Source organism: Acomys russatus, chromosome 13 (genome assembly GCF_903995435.1).
Source record: "Acomys russatus chromosome 13, mAcoRus1.1, whole genome shotgun sequence".
In the NCBI taxonomy this organism is placed as follows: domain Eukaryota; kingdom Metazoa; phylum Chordata; class Mammalia; order Rodentia; family Muridae; genus Acomys; species Acomys russatus.
The window spans coordinates 30,743,751-30,751,598 of NC_067149.1; the positions used below are offsets into that span (position 1 = coordinate 30,743,751).

Genomic DNA, 7,848 nt, shown 5'->3' on the forward strand with positions numbered 1-7,848 from the left:
CTCTCCATTTCTTGATTCATCTTCCCCATGGTATCCTTGTGGCAATAGTACACACCATTGTTCTAACAGTGCCCCACTTCCTGAGACACGAATAGCCGCTTTCTGCCCGGGCTGAGAGTGGGCTGGGGCTGGGGGTTTACAGAGGGCAGGCCTGGAAAAAAAAACAAAAGTGAAAAATAGGCCAGAATCAAGGGATGCTCTTGGGTGGGGCTGTATCTTCTAGGATAGATACCTGCTTTGTTCCCAGACAATCTGGTTGAAGGCTAGGGTCCCCAGTTAACAAACATCCCACATGGATTGGAGTATAGGAGAGTTTTAAGCTAGATCCTGGGGCTCATTTCCCTTTCTGTGACCCTATTTTTTTAACCTTTTAAAAAAATGTTTAAATCTTTTTGAAGCAGGGTCTTAGGAAGCCCAGGCTAGCCTTGAACTTACCGTGTAGTGGAGGCTGCCCTTGAACTCCCATATCTCCTTCCCCTACTGGCAAATGCTGGAATTAGAGAATGCATCCTCTTCCTGTTCCTTTCTTTTCTTTCTTCCTGATAACTTGTCTGAGTGTCTCACTTAATAACCAGATACCCTAGTCTGTTCCAGGGTAGGCATTCTCCCTTTCTCCAGTCTCCAGTTCCGTGTGCTGAGTGAGAAGACCCTCCCTAGTACAGCAATGCTGCTACACCGAGCCTCAGAGCTGTTGGAGGGAGACATCTTTCTGAAGGGCCACAACTAATGCAGGTGCCGTGTTGACAGAGGGACAGTGTGGTCTCCCTACCACTGGAGTTTGTGTTGCCGCACTGGGTCCAGCTAAGGAAGATCTGTTTGAAGGTTTTCTCATCTGTAGCCATGTTCTACTTGAAGCAGTAAAACAGACTGCTTTTGATACACCACAGGCCTTCTGCCCCAGAGGCAGCTGCCACCCAAGGTGCTCCTGTTGACACAGGCCACAGTCCCATTAACTATGCTGAACTGGCAGCCATTCCGCTGGCCTGGCATCCATGTTCCTTAAGCTTTGGTAAGAAAAGTTGTGAGCCCAGTAGTAGTACTTGTATATAGCATCCACACGGATTCCTCTGTCCCCAAGACCACGAGAAGCAGCCATATCCCAATAGGAGAAGTCACTGTTGCCCTTGGACGTGTTTACTATTCTCTGGAACTGTCAGAGGGTGCTGAGGGTGGGGGTTGTCCAGCAGAAGTGAACACAATGAAAACAGCAATGCCCTTCCTTTTCAAAGGACACCAGGAGGTCCATGGTGCCAGAGTTCCACCTTCATCTGCCAGTTCAGCTCCACTAGAATGGCTGATATAGTGGACTATAATTTCTGAGGACATAAGCATGAGAGAATAGCAAAGTAGAAGGATCCAGAGGGTCCTAGAAACCTACAAGTAGAACATTATGATAGGCAGTTTGGGCCCAGAGGTCCCGCTCAAACTTAAGGCACCAGCCAAGGACAATACAGGCTGCTAAGCTTTAACACCCCTACCCAGATCTAGCCAATGCTCCGAACATTCTCCACAGTTGAGTGGAGAGTGGGATGATGACTTTCTCTGTACTCTGGTGCTTCACATTGACCATGTCCCCTGGAGGGGGAGACCTGGTGGCACTCAGAGGAAGGGACAGCAGTTGCCAAGAAGAGACTTGATGCCCTATGAGCTATACAGGGGGAGGTAATCCCCCTCAGGAACAGTCAGTCATAGGGGAGGGGAATAATGGGAAATGGGAGGGAGGAGGGAAGAATGGAGGACACAAGGGATGGGATAACCATTGAGATGTAACAAGAATAAATTAATTTAAAAAATTAAAAAAAAATTTCTGAGGACGGTGGAGAAACCAGACAGGCCATGGACTCCAGACCTCAAAGTCTCCCAGCAGAGGACAGAATCAGACCAGGTCAGAATGAAAGAGAAGGTGTGGAAGAACGCCTTGAGTGGATGTAGCCGTTGTCAATAAAGCGCCGTTTATTCAATTGGCTGGGCAGAAGAACAGGATGTGGAAGGCAGGGCTTAGAAGGGAGGTTGGAAGAGCTGATTGCTGAACATTTGAGAGCTGGAGAGAGAAGCTGCCTGAGGAGGATCAGATAGGAAGCAAGTGATTGGGATATGTGTAGGTTATGGGCTCTAGGATTAGAGTAGTTAAGTTTAGTTTACTAGTAGATTACTAGTAGTTTAGATTCTGTCCAGCGCAGGGCTTGCAGCTTTAAATAAACTACACTCTCACGTATCAGTTATTGGCTCTCTAGGCCACACAGATAGTTAACTACAACAGAAGCGGACAGAGTCCAGGCCCAGGGCTCTGGCCTCCATGGGGAAAGGCCCCACCAAGGTCCTGTTTCTGGAATCTCATGAACCAGGGGATTTGTTCCTCCACCTTTGTGCCAGGTTTGTCCCCTCTTGTAGTTTCTTAAAGCAACTTGTTTTTCCTTAACCTTATGCTGCCCTCCCCTTTCCCCATTATCATATCTCCACTACCTGCTTGAACCTTTTGGCTTCCAGTAGACCCTTTCTCCTTACTGTTCACCAATATTATACCATCCCCTTATCACAGCAATGTTGACAGCTGTGTTGGAACAGTGTACACGGTCATCTCCAGGACAATACTAATGAACCCAAATGCTAAAGTGTTTAATAATCAAGATTCTAGTGTTAGACACTAGTTCCCCATTGTTGGACCTTCTATGAGCTAATGCCACAGACACATAACATGAGGTGCTTGAGACTCTCTGAGGGTGGTTCTGTGCTTTCTTTTTGTTTGTTTGTTTGGTTTTTGAGACAGGGCTTCTCTGTGTAGCCTTGGCTGTCCTGGAATCACTTTGTAGACCCTGCTGGCCTCGAACTCACAGTGATCCACCTGCCTCTGCCTCCGAGTGCTGGGATTAAAGGTGTTGCGCCACCACTTCTGTTGATTGATCCTGCCTGTCTCAGACCAGCACTGGGGAGCAAAGACCTAAACTATATACCTGAAACCTTCAAACCTGCTCCAATCAGAAGCTACAGCATACTTTTCCCCTTTTCTTTCCCTATACATTTGAGTAGGAGGATAATAAACAAACAAACCAAACCAGACAAACAAACAAAAAAACAGACAAATCTCTTTGCAAGTCATTCCAGGGTTGAGGCGGCATAGGGTGTGGTGGAGAAGATTCTGGGCATGAGTGAAAGTCATCCATTTTGATTCTGATGTGAGGATGTTTAAAGCCCTACATTAGCTGGTTTTATGTCAACTTGTCACAAGCTGAAATCATTGCAGAGGACGGATCTTCAACTGAGAAAATGCCTTCATAAGATCCAGCTGTGAGGCATTTTTAAATTTGTGATCTATGTGTGTAGCGGGAGGCCATTTATTCCATCCATGAGCTGGTAGTCCTGGGTTCTAAAACAAAGAAGACTGTGCAAACCATGGGGAACAAGCCAATAAGCAGCACCCATCCATGGCCTCTGCAACAACTCCTGTCTCCAGGTTCCTGTCCTCCATGCTTCTGTCCTCACGGCTTTTGATGCCCTATTATATGGAACTGTGAGTAAAATATATAAACCCTTTCCTCCCAAAGTTGCTTTTGGTTATGGTATTTCATCGCAATAATAGTAATCATAGCTAAGCTAAGGTAGTTCCTTCCTGGGATGACAATAGTTCATGTAAGATTTTGAGTAATACTTTCTATCAGTTCTTAGTCAAAAACCCCACTTTGAAATGAAAGCAGTTCTCTGTGAGTTTGAGGCCAGTCTAGTCTACAAAGTGAATCTGGGAAAGCCAACGCTGTTACACAGAGAAACCCTGACTGGAAAAACAAAAGTAAAGAAAGAAAGAAAGAAAGAAAGAAAGAAAGAAAGAAAGAAAGAAAGAAAGAAGAAAGAAAGAAAGAAAGAAAGAAAAAAAAAAAAAAAAAAGAAAGAAAGAAAGAAAGAAAGAAAGAAAGAAAGAAAGAAAAAGAAATGTAGTTGCATTCACCAAAGTGGTTGACTCAGTGGAGACCTGACCTTTCTTATGGGAAGTCTTAAATTTGCCCCAGGGTATCACTGATTCTGGTCTCTCTGAAATGCTTCATCATATAAGTTCAATGATAATCTAGTGCTTCCAATCCCTGGGGCCCCTGTTTTAAGTAAGCGCTTCAGGCCTTCATAAGGGTGCTGTGGTCAAATAGGACCCTCAGTATGATATACGTTCAGCTCCATTACTGGCTTATGCAAAACTAATTTAAAAAACCCATATAGTTCTGTTAATTTATAGGTCCTCTCAAAAGAAAATAGGATGCAGTAATGAACACTTGACTCAGAAGGATCCTTAAACCCAATCCTATGTCTGTTAGGCATGACTATGCCTGTAGAAGAGAACTGGACACATAGATTTGGCATTTCTTCCTTTCATTTAGGTCTTTGCTCCTCCAGTGCTGGTCTGAGGACAGGCAGGATCAACATCAACAGAATGTGGTGGCGCACACCTTTAATCCCAGCACTCAGGAGGCAGAGGCAGGTGGATCACTGTGAGTTCGAGGCCAGCATGGTCTACAAAGTGATTCCAGGACAGCCAAGGCTACACAGAGAAGCCCTGTCTCAAAAACCAAACAAACAAACAAAAAGAAAGCACAGAACCACCCTCAGAGAGTCTCAAGCACCTCATGTTATGTGTCTGTGGCATTAGCTCATAGAAGGTCACAACAATGGGGAACTAGTGTCTAACACTAGAATCTTGATTATTAAACACTTTAGCATTTGGTTTCATTAGTATTGTCCTGGAGATGACCGTGTACACTGTTCCCAACACAGCTGTCAACATTGCTGTGATAAAGGGGATGGTATAATATTGGTGAACAGTAAGGAGAAAAGGGGTCTACTGGAAGCCAAAAGGTTCAAGCAGGTAGTGGAGATATGATAATGGGGAAAGGGGAGGGCAGCATAAAGGTTAAGGAAAACAAAGTTGCTTTAAGAAACTACAAGAGGGGACAAACCTTGGCACAAAGGTGGAGGAACAAATCCCCTGGTTCATGAGATTCCAGACACAGGACCTTGGTGTGGCCTTTCCCCATGGAGGCCAGAGCCCTGGGCCTGGACCTCTGTCCGCTTCTGTTGTAGTTAACTTATCTGTGTGGCCTAGAGAGCCAATAACTGATACAGTGAGAGTGTAGTTTATTTTAAAGCTGCAAGCCCTGCGCTGGACAGAATCTAAACTACTAGTAATCTACTAGTAAACTAAACTTAACTACTCTAATCCTATAGCCTCATAACCTACACATATCCCAATCACTTGCCATTCTGATCCTCCTCAGGCAGCTTCTCTCTCCAGCTCTCAAATGTTCAGCAATCAGCTCTTCCAACCTCCCTTCTAAGCCCTGCCTTCCACATCCTGTTCTTCTGCCCAGCCAATTGAATAAACGGCGCTTTATTGACAACTGCTACATCCACTCAAGGCGTTCTTCCACACCTTTCTCTTTCATTCTGACCTGGTCTGATTCTGTCTCTGCTTGGGAGACTTTGAGGTCTGGAGTCTCATGGCCTGTCTGGTTTTCTCCACCGTCCTCAGAAATTTTTTTTTAATTTTTTAAATTAATTTATTCTTGTTACATCTCAATGGTTATCCCATCCCTTGTGTCCTCCCATTCTTCCCTCCCTCCCATTTTCCCATTATTCCCCTCCCCTATGACTGACTGTTCCTGAGGGGGATTACCTCCCCTGTATAGCTCATAGGGCATCAAATCTCTTCTTGGCAACCTGCTGTCCTTCCTCTGAGTGCCACCAGGTCTCCCCATCCAGGGACATGTCAAATGTGAAGCACCAGGTACATGAGAAGTCATATCCCACTCTCCACTCAACTGTGGAGAATGTTCTGAGCATTGGCTAGATCTGGGGTAGGGTTTATAAGCTTATAGCCTGTATTGTCCTTGGCTGGTGCCTTAGTTTGAGCGGGACCTCTGGGCCCAAATCTGCCTATCATAATGTTCTACTTGTAGGTTTCTAGGACCCTCTGGATCCTTCTACTTTGCTATTCTCTCATGCTTATGTCCTCAGAAATTATAGTCCACTATATCAGCCATTCTAGTGGAGCTGAACTGGCAGATGAAGGTGGAACTCTGGCACCATGGACCTCCTGGTGTCTTTGAAAATGAAGGGCATTGCTGTTTTCATTGTGTTCATCTTCTGCTGGACAACCCCCACCCTCAGCACCCTCTGACAGTTCCAGAGAATAGTCAAACACGTCACAGGGCACAGTGACTTCTCCTATTATGGATATGGCTGCTTCTGTGGTCTTGGGGACAGAGGAATCCGTGTGGATGCTATATACAAGTACTACTGGGCTCACAACTTTTCTTACCACAAGCTTAAGGAACATGGATGCCAGGCCAGCGTGAATGGCTGCCAGTTCAGCATAGTTAATGGGACTGTGGCCTGTGTCAACAGGATGCACCTTGGGTGGCAGCTGCCTCTGTGGGCAGAAGGCCTGTGTGTATCAAAAGCAGTCTGTTTACTGCTTCAAGTAGAACATGGCTACAGATGAGAAAACCTTCAAACAGATCTTCCTTAGCTGGACCCAGTGCGGCAAACACAAACTCCAGTGGTAGGGAGACCACACTGTCCCTCTGTCACACGGCACCCTGCATTAGTTGTGGCCCTTCTAGAAAGATGTCTCCCTCCAACAGCTCTGAGGCTCGTGTAGCAGCATTGCTGTCTAGGGAGGGTCTTCTCACTCAGCACAGGGAACTGGAGACTGGAGAAATGGAGAATGCCTACCCTGGAAACAGACTAGGGGTATCTGGTTATTAAGTGAGACACTCAGACATAAGTTATCAGGAAGAAAGAAAAGAAAGGAACAGGAAGAGGATGCATTCTCTAATTCCAGCATTTGCCAGTAGGGGAAGGAGATATGGGAGTTCAAGGGCAGCCTCCACTACACGGTAAGTTCAAGGCTAGCCTGGGCTTCCTAAGACCCTGCTTCAAAAAGATTTAAACATTTTTTTAAAAGGTTAAAAAAATAGGGTCACAGAAAGGGAAATGAGCCCCAGGATCTAGCTTAAAACTCTCCTATACTCCAATCCATGTGGGATGTTGTGTTAAACTGGGGACCCTAGCCCTTCAACCAGATTGTCTGGGAACAAAGCAGGTATCTATCCTAGAAGATACAGCCCCACCCAAGAGCATCCCTTGGATTCTGGCCCTATTTTCACTTTTGTTTTTTTCCAGGCCTGCCCTCTGTAAACCCCCAGCCCCAGCCCACTCTCAGCCCTGGCAGAAAGCCGGCTATTCTGTCTCAGGAAGTGGGGCACTGTTAGAACAATGGTGTGTACTATTGCCACAAGGATACCATGGGGAAGATGACATCAAGAAATGGAGAGAGGACATGAGAGAGTGGACCCAAAGCAATCCAAATCCCTATTCCAATTTAGAAGCCTCTGTTCCTGTAAGTCTAGTAAACAAAGAAGGTCTAATGAGGGTGGAGTCTGAAGTTCATGGTACCAGACTGAAAAGGTGGATGGTGGATGCGACTGTGACCATGCTTGCCTCCATGCATGTGCATGATGACACTTATTACTTACTTATTACTTACTTACTTTATTTATTTATTATTTACATTTACTATTTACATGCACTCATATTTAGTGTATACATTTCTTAATTGTTTATTCACTTTACATCCTGGTTATAGCCCCATGCCTCTTCTCCTCCAAGTCCCACCTTCTCTCCCTTGCTCCTTTTCTCTCCTCTTCTATTTTTCAGAAAAGGAGAGCTCCCCATTCCCGTCCTCCCCAGCTCAAGTCACATCAGGACTAAGTGTGTTCTCTTCCTCTGTGGCCTGTCAAGCCAGTCCCACCAGGGAGAAATGATCAAAAAGCTGGCAAGAGAATACATGTCAGAGATAGCCCTGGT

The 7,848-nt window shown here is 45.6% G+C and overlaps 1 pseudogene; it reads left to right on the forward strand.

The window, feature by feature from the left end:
* Window positions 1-6,000: 6,000 nt before the first annotated feature.
* Window positions 6,001-6,545, forward strand: LOC127196998 (group IIC secretory phospholipase A2-like; annotated as a pseudogene).
* The last annotated feature ends 1,303 nt before the right edge of the window (window positions 6,546-7,848 follow it).